The sequence below is a fragment of the Pan paniscus genome, chromosome 21 (genome assembly GCF_029289425.2).
Source record: "Pan paniscus chromosome 21, NHGRI_mPanPan1-v2.0_pri, whole genome shotgun sequence".
In the NCBI taxonomy this organism is placed as follows: domain Eukaryota; kingdom Metazoa; phylum Chordata; class Mammalia; order Primates; family Hominidae; genus Pan; species Pan paniscus.
This window is the reverse complement of record NC_073270.2, coordinates 5,036,668-5,050,937: the sequence shown is the minus strand read 5'-3', so window position 1 is coordinate 5,050,937 and position 14,270 is coordinate 5,036,668. Positions and strand designations below refer to the sequence as shown.

The 14,270-nt window shown below is 42.3% G+C and overlaps 1 pseudogene; it reads left to right on the top strand.

Annotated features, from left to right (window-relative positions):
- The first annotated feature begins 266 nt into the window (after positions 1-266).
- Positions 267-8,645, top strand: LOC129394942 (putative uncharacterized protein encoded by LINC00269; annotated as a pseudogene).
- The last annotated feature ends 5,625 nt before the right edge of the window (positions 8,646-14,270 follow it).

The following is a 14,270-nucleotide window of genomic DNA, read 5'->3' as shown; positions in this document are numbered from 1 at the left end:
GCCCAGCTAATGTTTGTATTTTTAGTAGAGATGGAGGTTTGCCCTGTTGGCCAGGCTGGTCTCAAACTCCTGGCCTCAGGTGATCCACCCACCTCGGCCTCCCAAAGTGTTGGGGTTACAGACGTGAGCCACCGCGCCCAGCCGGGAATCCAAAATTTACTGAAAGAATTTATACAACAAAAACATGAAAGGGTGCCGAATGGCTTTTGCGCCTCTACAACATGAGTTTTGAATTAAGTTCAACATCTGCTGAAATGTACCGATTGGGAAAATGTCATTTTCTTAATCCTGGGGCTCAAATTACAGTTATACCAGTGATCCCACTAAATTAAGACAAGGTACCCTTTGTAATCTTAGGGAAGTTACTAAACATAACAGGAGAAACAGGTATGCCTCGCCTTAACCATCTGAACTATTGCCTTGCCTAAATTCCCTGTAGTCATAGCACCCATTATTCTAAAATGTCCTATAGTGGGCATGGACTCTCTGATCCAATGACTAATACATTAAAATTCATTTAAGTCTTTGGCACTTAACAGTCAGGTTGACAAAATGGGACCCCATGGACCTACCTCTTCCTTTTCATTTAAAATAGTTAATGTGGCCCAACATAAATTAAAGCAGGGCCTTCAAGGATTAAACTCATTATACAAGATTTATTCAGAAAAGGGGTGATTATCCACACTGTTTCTCCATTTAATAGCCTGTTTGTGAACCTGGAAAGAATGAGTGGTGCCTCACAGTGAATTACCACAATACTTTTTTTTTTTTTTTTTTTTTTTTGAGACAGGGTCTCGCTCTGACGCCCAGGCTGGAGTGCAGTGGTGCAATCTTGGCTCACTGCAACCTCCGCCTCCCGGGTTCAAGTGATTCTCCTGCCTCAGCCTCCCGAGCTGGGATTACAGGTGCCTGCCATGACACCCAGCTAATTTTTGTATTTTTAGTAGAGACGGGGTTTCACCATGTTGATCAGGCTGGTCTCAAACTCCTAACCTCAAGTGATCCACTCACCTCGGCCTCCCAAAGTGCTGGGATTACAGGCTTGAGCCACCGAGCCCAGCCCTTTGCCCATTTTTAAAATTGGGTTGTTTGTCTTTTTGTTGTTGGGTTGTAGGTGTTCTTTATATATTCAGGATATTACAACCTTATCAAATATGATTTACAGATATTTTCTACCATTCTGTCAGTTGTCTTTTTACTCTGCAATAGTACCCATTCTTGATGGGGCTATTTTTTTTTTTTTTTTTTTTATTGAACTGAAAAAGTTCTTTAGACGACTTGTCTAGAGACAAGTCCATCATTGGATACATGAATTGCAAAAAAATTTTTTTTTATTCTGTAGGCTGTGTCTTCACTTGCTCCTGGTGTCCTCTGAAGCACAAACATTGTTAATTTTGACAGTGAATACTGGGCTCTTGAAAAAGATGTTTAACAGAACTTTCACTTCTTTATTGGCCTCAGACTCAAGGCCTCATAGGGCACCATAATGGTTCGCTTAAACAAGTTCAAATGAAATCAAATGAAACATGGCACCTTTCAGTCAGCAGTCGAGCACTGGGGTGAACTGTAATGAGTCTGACTCCATTTTTTTTTTTCTTTTTTTTTTGAGATGGAGTTTCACTCTTGTTGCCCAGGCTGGAGTGCAATGGCACGATCTCGGCTCACTGCAACCTCCCCCTCCCAGCTTCAAGTGATTCTCCCACCACAACCTCCCAAGTAGCTGGGATTACAGGCATGCGCCACCACGTCCGGCTGATTTTGTATTTTTAGTAGACACGGGGTTTCTGCATGTTGGTCAGGCTGGTCTCGAACTCCTGACCTCAGGTGATCCTCCCACCCCGGCCTCCTAAAGTGCTGGGATGACAGGCGTAAGCCACCGCGCCCAGCCAATTCTGACTCCATTTTTGATGATTAACTGCTGACAGCTGTCAAGCCCCATCCCTCCCTTTTCCCCTCTTGCCGTATAGCTGGACAAACCAATAAAAAAGCCCAGCTGCTCCCTCCCTTGCTGCTGGCAGATAGTTTCACCCACACAAACCCAGTCCATGGGTAGGGGCCCTCACCCCAGCCTCACTTCCAAACACAAAGCCAGGCCAGCTGCCCCTGTCTGCATTCTCAAGCTACTTTGGGGCCTGTTTAGGAACCTGCTGTACTCTCCCCAGAATGGCTCATTACATGAGTCACAAATCTTTTCATGCCTTCTCGGTGTGCAGATAGCATCATCAGTCTCAACATCCAAACCAAATTTCACGTGGGTTAGGGGAGATCTATCCCACATCTGTGGGGTGATCACAGCAATGCACATCTCCTAAAACTCTCAACATCCTCCTACGTCAAGGCCAATACCACGGCTAAAATAATTAACAGTAAGTGGTGCTGATTATTTAAATCTATATACAAATATCCCCAGTTGTTTCCAAAATGTCTTATGTAGCTACATTGTTTTGATTTGTATTTTCTTAAATCAAAATCTAATTATTGTTTGTATCAGGTTTCTGTCTCTTTTGTGTCCTTTAATCTAGAACTGGACCATTCAATACAGAAGCCGCAAGTGGTTAGTGGCTATTAAGAACTTGAAATGTGCCTGATCCAAACTGAGATGTGCCATAAGTATAAAACCCACAATGAATTTCAAAGAACTAGTACTCACAAAAAGTAATGTAAAATAGCTCATTAATAAATTTTTTATGGCTTACATATAGAACTGAAAATTTTTTTGATATATTGAGGGTGAGGCAGAATAATGCACCCCAAAGATGTCCATGCCCTAATCCCTAGAACCTGTGAGAATATATTACTGTACAGAGCAAAATAGATTTTGCAGCTGTGACTAAGTTTAAGGATTTTACTATAGGGAGATTATACTGAATTATCTAGGTGGGTCCAATCTAATCACATGAGTTCTTAAAAGCAAGGAACCTTTCCCAACTGTATCGGGGAGATGCAACCTGAGAAGTACTTGACCTGCCATTGCTGGCTTCAAAGATGAAGAAAGAAAACCAGAAGCCAAGAAATACAGCAGTCTCTGGAAGCTAAGAACATCCCTCAGCGTATAGCTAGCAAGAAAACAAGGACCTCAGCAAGGTAGTAAATTCTGCCAACAACCCAAATGAGCAAGAAATTGATTCTCTCCCAGAACCTCCAGAAAAGAACACAGCCTACCACGCCTTGGTTTTAGTCTGACGAGACCTGTATCAGACTTCTGACCTATAGCACCGTAAGATAACAAATTACTAATAAGTTTATGACAGCAGTAATAAAAAACTATTACACTAGGTTAATTATTTATTCTAATTTAATATTAATAAATTAGTAACAATTATTAAAACTAATTTAACCAGTTTCTTTTTACATTTTTGGTTTTGTTTTTTTTTTGAGACAGAGTTTCACTCTTGTTGCCCAGGCTGGAGTACAATGGCGCGATCTGGGCTCACCACAACCTCTGCCTCCCAGGTTCAAGTGATTCTCCTGCCTCAGCCTCCTGAGTAGTTGGGATTACAGGCATGCGCCACCACGCCCAGCTAATTTTGTATTTTTAGTAGAGACAGGGTTTCTCCATGTTGGTCAGGCTGGCCTTGAACGCCTGACCTCAGGTGATCCACCCACCTCAGCCTCCCAAAGTGCTGAGATTACATGCGTGAGCCACCACACCTGGCCTTTACTTTTTTAATGTGACTACTAGAAAATTAAAAGTTACATACTGTATATGACTCACATTTGTGGTTCACTTTGTTTCTGTTAAACAGTGCTGATCACACACAGGCACATCACCTATTTTTTAACCCATGACACTACACTGACTTTGTATATATAGACAGAGACGAGGTCACTATGTTGATAAAGCTGGAGTGCAGTGGCACAACACAGAGAGAGACCTTGATTATAGCTTACTATAGCATCCAGCTCCTGGGTTCAAGCAATTCTTCCACCTCAGCCTCCCAAGCAGCTGGGACTACAGGCACCACTGCCTCTGGCTTGACATAGACTTTTTGAGGACAGCACACTAGTTGTCTTGCAGAATATTCCCCCTACTCTGGACTTGTCAGATTGCTTTATCATGGTGTCATTTAACTTACTCCTCTACCCTGTATATTCCCTGTAACCTGGAAGTTCATTCAAACAGTTTCATTAGATATGGGTTAAACATTTTTGGCAAGAATACAAAGGTGGCACTATGACGTCATGTTGTATGTATCACATCAGGAAGCTCATAATGTTTGGTTGTCTGACTATAAATGATGCAAGTTCGATTATTAGTTAAGGTCGTGTTGTGAGTTGAACTGTGTCCCCCCAAAAGATAAATTGAATTCCAAACCCCTAGTGCCAGTGAATGTGACTTTATTTGAAAATAGTGGTTTTTGCAGATATAATCAAGCTAAGATGAAATCATACTGGATTAGGGTGGGCCTAATCCCATACTGTCCTTACAAGAGAGAAATTTGGACACCAAGACACAGAGATGTTCAGGGTGGATGCCAAGTGATGACAGAGGCAGAGACTGGTGATGTGTCTATAAGGCCAAGAATGCCAAGCATCGCTGGCAACCACCAGAAGCCAAGAAAGAGGCATGGAACTGATTCTTCTTCAGAGCTCCCAGAAGGAACCAACCCTGCTGACACAATGATTCAGATCTCTGGCCTCCAGAACTGAGAGAATACTTTTCTATTGTTTTAAGCCTAGTAGCAAATTATTACAATAATTTAAACAATAGAATAGACAATAGGCTTAAAACAATAGATTGTTTAAATTATTGTAATAATTTGCTACAGCAGCCCCAGGAAATAAGTTCAGGTGGTGACATCAGATCTTTCTAACACAAAGGGAAGAAGGGCCAGGCACGGTGGCTCACACCTGTAATCCCAGCACTTTGGGAGGCTGAGGTGGGCAGATCACCTGAGGTCAGGAGTTCAAGACCAGCCTGACCAACATGGTGAAACCCCGTCTTTACTAAAAACACAAAAATTAGCCGGGTGTGGTGGCGCATGCCTGTAATCCCAGCTACTCGGGAGGCTGAGGCAGTAGAATTGCTTGAACCAGGGAGGCAGAGGTTGCAGTGAGCCGAGATCACGCGACTGCACTCCAGCCTGGGTGACAGAGCAAGACTCCATCTCAAAAAAAAAAAAAAAAAAAAAAAAGGGAAGAGGTTTATAGTAATATTCCATTGTGGTTTAATTTGCATTTCCCTATGACTAGTAATGTTGAGCGTTGAACATCTTTGTGTGAACTTATTTGCCATGTGTTTCTCTTCTTTGGTGAAGAATCTTTTCCCATTTTTGTTTAAGTTGTTGGTTTTCTTAATATTGAGTTTTAAAAGGTTTTTAAAAAAATATTCTAAACATACATCTTTTATCAGTTATTTAACTTGCAAATATTCTTCTTCCAGTTTGTGGCTTGTCTTTTTGTTCTCTCAAAAGTGCCTTTCAAAGAACAGGAGTTATGGCTGGGTACGGTGGCTCACACCTGTAATCCTAGCACTTTGGGAGGCCGAGATGGGTCGATCGTTTGAGGTCAGGAGTTCTAGACCAGCCTGGCCAACATGGTGAAACCCCCGTCTCTACTAAAAACACAAAAATTAGCCGGGCATGGTGGCAGGCGCCTATAATCCCAGCTACTCGCAAGGCGGAGGCTCGAGAATCACTTGGACCCGGTGGCAGAGTGAGACTCTGACTCAAAAAAAAGAGAACAGAAACAAGATCACAATATTTTCCCCTGTTTTATTTTTAAAGTTTTATAGTTTTAGGTCTATGATCGCTTTCGAGTTTATTTTTATATGGTGCCAAGTATAGATAAAAAGTTCATTTTTCTGTATATGGATAAACAAATGTTCATGCACTGTTTGTTAAAACAGAAACTACCCTTTCTCCAGTGAATTGCCTTTGCACCATTGTCAAAAATCAATCGGCCGTATATGAGAAGGTCTATTTCTGTACTCTATTATGCTTCATTGTTCTGTTTTTCTTTCTTGATGCCAATTTCACACTGTCTTGATTAATGCCAGTTTTTAAGTCTTAAAGTCAAGTAGTGTAAATCCAACATTATTCTTCTTTTACAAACTGGTTTTAGCTATTACAAGTCCTTTGCACTTCTATGTTAATTTTAGAATCAGCTTATACATTTCTACCAAAAAAGACTGCTGGGATTTTGATTGGAATTGCATTGAATCTACAGATCAATTTGGAAAGGAATGATATTTTGTAATATTGAGTCTTGCTATCCATGAACACATTATATCTCTCCTTTTATTTAGATCTTCTTTAATTTCTATCAGTAATTTTCATTGTGATGTCTCATACATCTTTTGTCAGATTTAGCTCTTAAGTATTTTATGTATCTCATGCTGTTGTAAATGGTTTTGCTTCATTTCAATTTTCTATTATTCCTTGCTAGTATAAGGAAATAAATTGATGTTTGTGCCAGGCGCGGTGGCTCACACCTGTAATCCCAGCACTTTGGGAGGCCGAGGCGGGCAGATCATGAGGTCAGGAGATCAAGACCATCCTGGCTAACACAGTGAAACCCCGTCTCTACTAAAAATGCAAAAAATTATCCGGACATGGTGGCGGGCGCCTGTATTCCCAGCTACTCGGGAGGCTGAGGCAGGAGAATGGCGTGAACCCGGGAGGCAGAGCTTGCAGTGAGCCAAGATTCTGCCACTGCACTGCAGCCTGGGTGACAGAGCAAGACTCCATCTGAAAATAAATAAATAGATAAATAAATAAATAAATAAATAAATAAATAAATAAAATGAATTGATGTTTGTATTGTGATCTTGTATCTTACAATCTTGCTAAACCACTTATTAATTCTAGTAGCTTTTTGTAGATTTCATAAGATTTTCTAGACAATCAGATGACTTGATGACTTTATCATCTGCAAATAAAGATAGTCTTACTTCTTTCTATTCAATGTGGATGTCTTTTTTTTCTTACCTTTTTGCATGGGATACACCTCCAATACAATTTCAAGTAGAAATAATATAAGCACACGTTCTTGCCTTACTCCTGAGCTGAGGGAGAATGCACCACTAAATATGACATTAGTTAAAGGTTCTTCATAGATGTATGCTCTTTATCAAGTTGAAGAATTTCCCCTCTCTTCCTGGTTTTCTGGGAGTATTACCAGAAATGGATTTGAAATTATGTCAAATGATTTTTCTACATCTATTGAAATGATCCTTTTTTTCTTTTTTAGTCTATTTATGTCGTGAACTACATTAATTATTCCAATGTTGGAGCGATGTTGCATTCCTGTGATAAATCCCATTTGGTCATGATATATTACTCTTTTTTCCTCCGCCTTCCGGGTTCACGCCATTCTCCTGCCTCAGCCTCCCAAGTAGCTGGGACTACAGGTGCCCGCCACCACGCCCGGCTAATTTTTTGTATTTTTAGTAGAGACAGGGTTTCACCATGTTAGCCAGGGTGGTCTCGATCTCCTGACCTCGTGATCCACCCGCCTCAGCCTCCCAAAGTGCTGGGATTACAGGCGTGAGCCACCGCGCCCGGCCATATTACTCTTTTCATATATTGTTAGATTTGCTTTGCTAAAACTACAATAAGAATTTTACATCCACATTCAGGAGAACACTGGTTTGTAGGTTTCTTTCCTTGTAATATCAATTTCTGATTTTAACAACAGAGTAATAATACTGGTCTTGGCCAGGCACGTTGGCTCACGCCTGTAATCCCAGCACTTTGGGGGGCCAAGGCAGGCATATTACTTGAGCTCAGGATTTCGAGACCAGCCTGGGTAACATGGCAAAACCCTATTTCTACAAAAACATACCAAAAAATAGCCAGGTGTGGTGGAGTGCTTCCGTAGTCCTAGCTACTTGAGAGGCTGAGGTGAGAGGATTGCTTGAGCCCGGGAAGCAGAGGTTGCAGTGAGCCAGGATTGCACCATTGCACTCCGGCCTGGATGACAGAGGAAGACCCTGTCTCAACAAGTAATAAGAAGAACAAGAAGAAGAAGAAGAAGAAGAAGAAGAAGAAGAAGAAGAAGAAGAAGAAGAAGAAGAAGAAGAATACTGTCCTCGTAGAATTAGTTAGGAAGTAGTCTCTTCTCTTCAGTGTTTTAGAAGATGCAATGCAATGTGATGACATGCAATGCTCTGTAATGTTATGCATTTAGTTCTAAATATGTTACGAATCCCACAATAATTGTTAATCAGTTTGCTTTAGGCCGTCAATTATTATTTAAAGAAAAATTTTTTCTTTAAACAATTTTTAAATCATAATTTTTAAAGTCTTTACACTTACCCAAGAAGTTACTATTTCCAGTGCCCTTCATACATTTGCATAGATCAACATTTCTAGCTGGCACAATTTTCCTTCTGCCTGAAGAACTTCCCTTAACGATTTATTTATTTATTTATTTATTTATTTATTTATTTATTTATTTTGAGACAAGATCTCACTCTGTCGCCCAGGCTGGAGTGCAGTGGCATGATCTCGGCTCACTGCAACCTCCACCTCCCAAGTTCAAGCAATTCTCCTGCCTTAGCCTCCCAAATAGCTGGGATTACAGGCTCTTGCCAGCACGCCCAGCTAATTTTTGTATTTTTTAGTACAGATAGGGTTTCACCATGTTGGTCAGGCTGGTCTCCAACTCCTGATCTTGTGATCTGCCCACCTTGACCTCCCAAAGTGCTGGGATTACAGGTGTAAGCCACTGCACCAGGCCAACATTTCTTATAGTGCAGATCTGAGGTTGATGAATCTTTCAACTTCCGCATGCCTGAAAAAAAAAGTTTTTATTTTCTCTTTAGTTTCCAAAAATGTGTTTACACAGTGAAGAATTCTAGATTGACAGATGTATTTATTTTCTTTGAGTAAAGATGTTAATCCACTGTCTTTTAGCTTGCATTGTTTCCAGGAAGAAATCTGCTGTCATGTTTCTCCATACATTATGTGTTGTTGTTTGTTTATTTGCATGTTTTCCCCTCCTGGCTACTTTTAAGATTTTCTCTTTATCATTGGCTTTAAAAAATTTAATTATAGTGCGATTTGGCATAGTTTTATTCATAGCTCTTGTGCTTGGGTTTATTGTGGTTTTTGGATCTCTGGGTTTATAATTTTCATTATATTTGGAAACATTCTGGCTACTATTGCTTCAAATGTCTTTTCAGTCTCCTCTTCTCAGTCATCTTTAGAGATTCCAATTACACACATTTTTTATTAAAGTCATCTCACAGTTCACTCATGATCTGTTCATTTATTTTCGGCCTTTTTTTTCTCTGTGCATTTTATTTTGGATAGTTTCTATTTCTAAGTCTTCAAGTTTACTAATATTTTCTCCAGTAATATCTAATCTTCCATGAATCCTCTCAAGTGTATTTTTCATCCCAGACATTATAATGCTCATCCTTAGAAATTTGGTTTGAATCTTCTTAATATTTTATGTTTCTAATTATCATGTTTGAGCTTTCCTCTATCTTCTTGAACATACGAAATGTAGTCACAATAAGGATTTTGATGTCTTTGTCTACTAATTCCATTATCTGTGTTTTGCTGTGTTGGTTTTAGTTGATTTTTCCCTCTTGTGAATAATGTTTTTCTGATTTTCACTTGTCTAGAAATTTCTTGAGTTTTTTCTAAGATATGGTTAGATTACTTAGGAACAGTTTTATACTTCCAGATCTTGCTTTTAAGGTTTTTGGGCAGGTTGTACTGCCCTGCATTATGGCCTGGAGATTCTCTCCAGGCAGTAGGGTGGGGCAATTGTAGGGCTCACTCATTTTTTTCCCATCTCTCTAGGATCACTGTCCTTCAGTATCTAATGTCCAATGTCTTTAGAGCCATTGTTTTATACATTTTTCAAGGTTTTTAGTTGTTTCAAGTAGGAGTATAAATCAGTCCATCTTGACCAGCTGTGTGTGTGTGTGTGTGTGTGTGTGTGTGTGTGTGTGTGTGTGTGTATTAATCTTACATTTGTTACATTGAGCAAAAAGAGGAAGACAGGAAGAAAGGAAGTTTTCATTGTCTAGAGGTGTTGACAATTATGGAATAATTTGTGTTCATTCAATCAACAAATACATATTGAACTTCTGGGTGTCATCTCTTAATTTCATGCCCAATATCCTGACTAACAGTGCTCCAACTCTGTTTAAGGTACTTATATATCCAGCCCTAAGTAACGTATTTTTTTTTCTTTTTTGAGACAGTCTCACTCTGTTGTCCAGGCTGGAGTGCAGTGGCGCGATCTCGGCTCACTACAACCTCTGTCTCCCAAGTTCAAGTGGTTCTCCTGCTTCAGCCTCCCGAGTAGCTGGGATTACAGACGTGTACCACCACCCTCAGCTAATTTTTGTATTTTAAGTAGAGATGGGATTTCACCATGTTGGCCAGTCTGTCTCTAACTCCTGACCTCAAATGATCTGCCTGCCTCAGCCTCCCAAAGTGCTGGGATTACAGGCATGAGCCATTGCACCCAGCCCCATGTAATGTTTCTTGATTGGTCTTAACGTGCACTGGCCAATATGATAGACCCTAGCCACATGTGGCAATTGAGCATTTGATATGTGACTAGTCTGAATTGAGATGTGCTGTTAGAATAAAATGCACAGCATATTTTTAATATTTAGTAACTTAATCATGTGTATATCGGTTTCATGTCAAAATAATAATATTTTTAATATATTAGGTTAAATAAAATACACTTTTTTTTTCGAGATGTAGTTTCGCTCTTGTTGCCCAAGCTGGAGTGCAATGCACAATCTCGGCTCACTGCAACTTCCATCTCCCAGGTTCAAGCAATTCTCCTGCCTCAGCCTCCCGAGTAGCTGCGATTACAGGCATGCACCACCACGCTCCGCTAATTTTTGTATTTTAAGTAGAGACGGGATTTCGCCATGTTGGCCAGACTGGTCTCGAACTCCCGACCTCAGGTGATCAGCCCACCTTGGCCTCCCAAAGTGCTGGGATTACAGGTGTGAGCCACCGCACCCGGCCTAAAATACACCCTTAAAAGTAATTTCATCTCTTTCTTTTTATGTTTTTAATATGGTTACTGGAAGACTGTCAATTACACATGTGACTCACATTATATTTCTACTGTCCAGCACTAATTTAAACCAATCATGAGAATACTATTGAGTATTAGAGTTCTCTAGGGAAACAGAACCAATAGGAGATATACATATACATATATACATATATATCTCCTATATATAGCAAGTCCCAAGATCTGCAGAGTGAGTTGGCAAACCAGAGACCCAAGAGGGCTGATGGTTTCATTCTAGCCCAAGTCTGAAGCCCTGAGAACCAGAAGAACCAATAGTGTAATTCTCATCCAAAGACCAGCAGTTTCAAGGCCCAGGAAGAGCTGATGTTTCTGTTCACGTCCAAAGGCAAGAAAAAAGCTGATGACCCAGTTTGAAAGCAATCAGGCAGGAGGAATTCTGTCTTACTCAAGAGAGGGTCAGCCTTTTTGTTCAATTTAGGCTTTCAATTGATTGGAGGAGGGCTCACATTAGGGAAAGCAATCTGCTTTACTTGGTCTAACAATTTAAGTGTTAATCTCATCCAAAAGCACTCTTGCAGAAATACCCAGAACAATGTTTGATCAAATACCTGGGCACCCCATGGCCCAGTCAAGAAGACACACAAGGCCAGGTGTGGTGGCTCACTCCTGTAATCCCACCACTTTGGGAGGCCGAGGCAGGCGGATCACTTGAGGTCAAGAGTTCGAGACCAGCCTGGCCAACATGGTGAAACCCTGTCTCTACTAAAAGCACAAAAAATTAGCAAGGCAGGGTGGCACACGCCTGTAATCCCAGCTACTCGGGAGGCTGAGGCAGGAGACCACCCACCTTGGCCTCCCAAAGTGCTGGGGTTACAGGCGTGAGCCACCACGCCTTGCCCGTGCAGGTCTTTGGGGGCCATGGAACATAATTTGGACTTTACTGTAAGTGCAGTGGGAAATTCTTGAAAGCTTTTTAGTGTCATAGCCAAATGGTGTTGAGTGAGTGAGTTCTGGTTGCAATGTGCAGTGTGGAAGCAGAAAGACCCATAGGAAGAGGCTGGAGTATATACAGGAAAGAAAATAGATAATCAAATACAAGATTGCATAGCTAAAATGAGAAGTCTGGTGGAAATTTAATAGGTGGCAAGATCAGTGTGATTTGAGATGGTGAAGCTCTCTTGTATGTGTAATTACACTTTAAGTTCACCCATTACCTCCAGGCTACAGGACCTTGTCTGATTCTCTCTACTTGACAAAGACATGATAGCTGGCTCAAGGCCACAGAAATCAGTCACAGCATCAAGCAGCCCCTTCAGACCAGCTTCCTGGCCTAGCCTTCATGATACCAAGGTTTCCTAAGGAAGACTACCAAACATCCCCCCAGTAAAGCCACCAAACCCAGGGAGACCCCGTCTCTGCAAAAAATTTAAAAATTAGCTGGGCGTGGTGGCACGCACCTCTGGTCCCAGCTACTTGGGAGAATCGCTTGAGCCCAGGAGTTTGAGGCTGCAGTGAGCCATGATTGTACCACTGCACTCCAACCTTGGCAACAGGGCAAGACGCTCTCTCAAAAAAAAAAAAAAGAAAGAAAAAAAAAACCATCAAACCCTTTGCTTGGAAAACTACCTTCAATCTCACCAGCTACGAATTATCACCCTGATCCCTTCTCCCTCCTTTCCTAAGTCCCAATGGGCCGCTTTTGGACAAGCAGCCTAGGGGAAAACTCTATGGGAATCACCACCGTTCTCAGCGGGCCCACGAGAGGGCGAAAGAGAGTCAACGGGCCTGGGACATCTTTTCTCTGGCTCCCAAGAGCAGGGAGGAAGTGGAATCCAGGGCAGGTGTGAGGCCGATTCTGGGCTTGGGTGGGTGGGTAGGGGCTGAGATAAGGGAGGCCCCGGGAGCCTGGCAGCTGCTTCCCTTGCCCTCGCCTTCACAGCATGGTAGGAAAGGCCGCTGTCACCCCCACTGCTGGGCAGAAATGTATCTAGCCTTGGCTGACCCCACAAGGACACTGGATCGCGGCACCTCAGATAAGATTCACTTGGTTGCAAGGCAGCAGGGCTTATATGTCAGTCATCCACAGGCTGCAGGCTGTGGGAGTGGGCGTGACTCCCACTGGGCAAAGGGCAATTCCCTAGAGAAGAGAGAAGGCCCCTGTGACCCAACAGGCACAGCAGCCGCAGATGCACCCTATCCTGCAAAGGGGTCTCGGCGAGGCACCCACAGTGTCCATTTCAGTCCCCTATCGGTTTACTGCTGACCCCAGCCAGCCTCTCTCCTCCTCTTTCCCGGGTAAGAACAGACATGGCCCAGGGTTTTCACATTGGCTGGGACAGTCCGTGAAGTTCTAAGGGGTCCTGAGGCCCGACCTCCTGCAGCTGGGATCCTCTGTCGGCTCCCCTTCCCGGGCCCAGGGGAATCTTTCTTACACATTTGCCTCCTCTGGTTTCTCCCTGATGACGCAGGGATTCAGCCATGCTCTTCACTTAATGATTCATGTCTTTTCCTCCAGGGGCCCAGACTAACTTTTTCCGCTTTACAGCTTTGCAGAAAGCAAAGGTCCCATCCCCACCACCTTATCACTTACACCATAAGGGGTTTGTGACTTTTAACTAAAAGAACCTTTATTACAGCAGAAATGCCATGTGCCAGAGAAGATACCCACCCAGCCCCCAGTGGCTTTGGGAACCTGCTAAACACAGTAAAGGTTGAGAACAACTGAATTTCCAGCATCTTTCCTCATCCTGGGAATTCCTAGGAATCCTCCACTGACCGAGTCAGCACAGAAATGAAATGAAAACTGGAGGCTTAGCCAATCAGATGCTTCCACCCAGCTCTTTGAGCCTGTAGTGAGTGATACAAGAAGCCAAGGACAGTGAACTATTCATCCTGGTGGTGGTGGCAGCAGCAGCATCCTGGGGCCTGGCTACATGGTGGTGATGGCCACAGTGTCCCCCAGATGTTCCAGCAGCATGGTTTTCATCGTGGTCTTGGCTATCCAGCTGCTACCTTTGGTGCCTGCGTGATTTCTGGGTCCAGTCTTCAAGATATTCTGTGAGCTAATCAATACCCTTCCATTAGATTTTTTTTTTTTTTTTTTTGCCATAGTCAGAGCCTGTTTCTTCTGCTTGCAACTGTGAATGGACTAATACAGAGTCTTTGAAGGGTATGGGCAGGGAGAAATGGTGGGACCTGGCTTGTACTTTGAAGAAGTCCTATAGGCTGCTATGTGGCCAAGATAGTAAAGCACAACTAGAGCAAATGTGAGTAGACCAGGTAGACAAGTTCTTTAGGGCTCCTTGGAC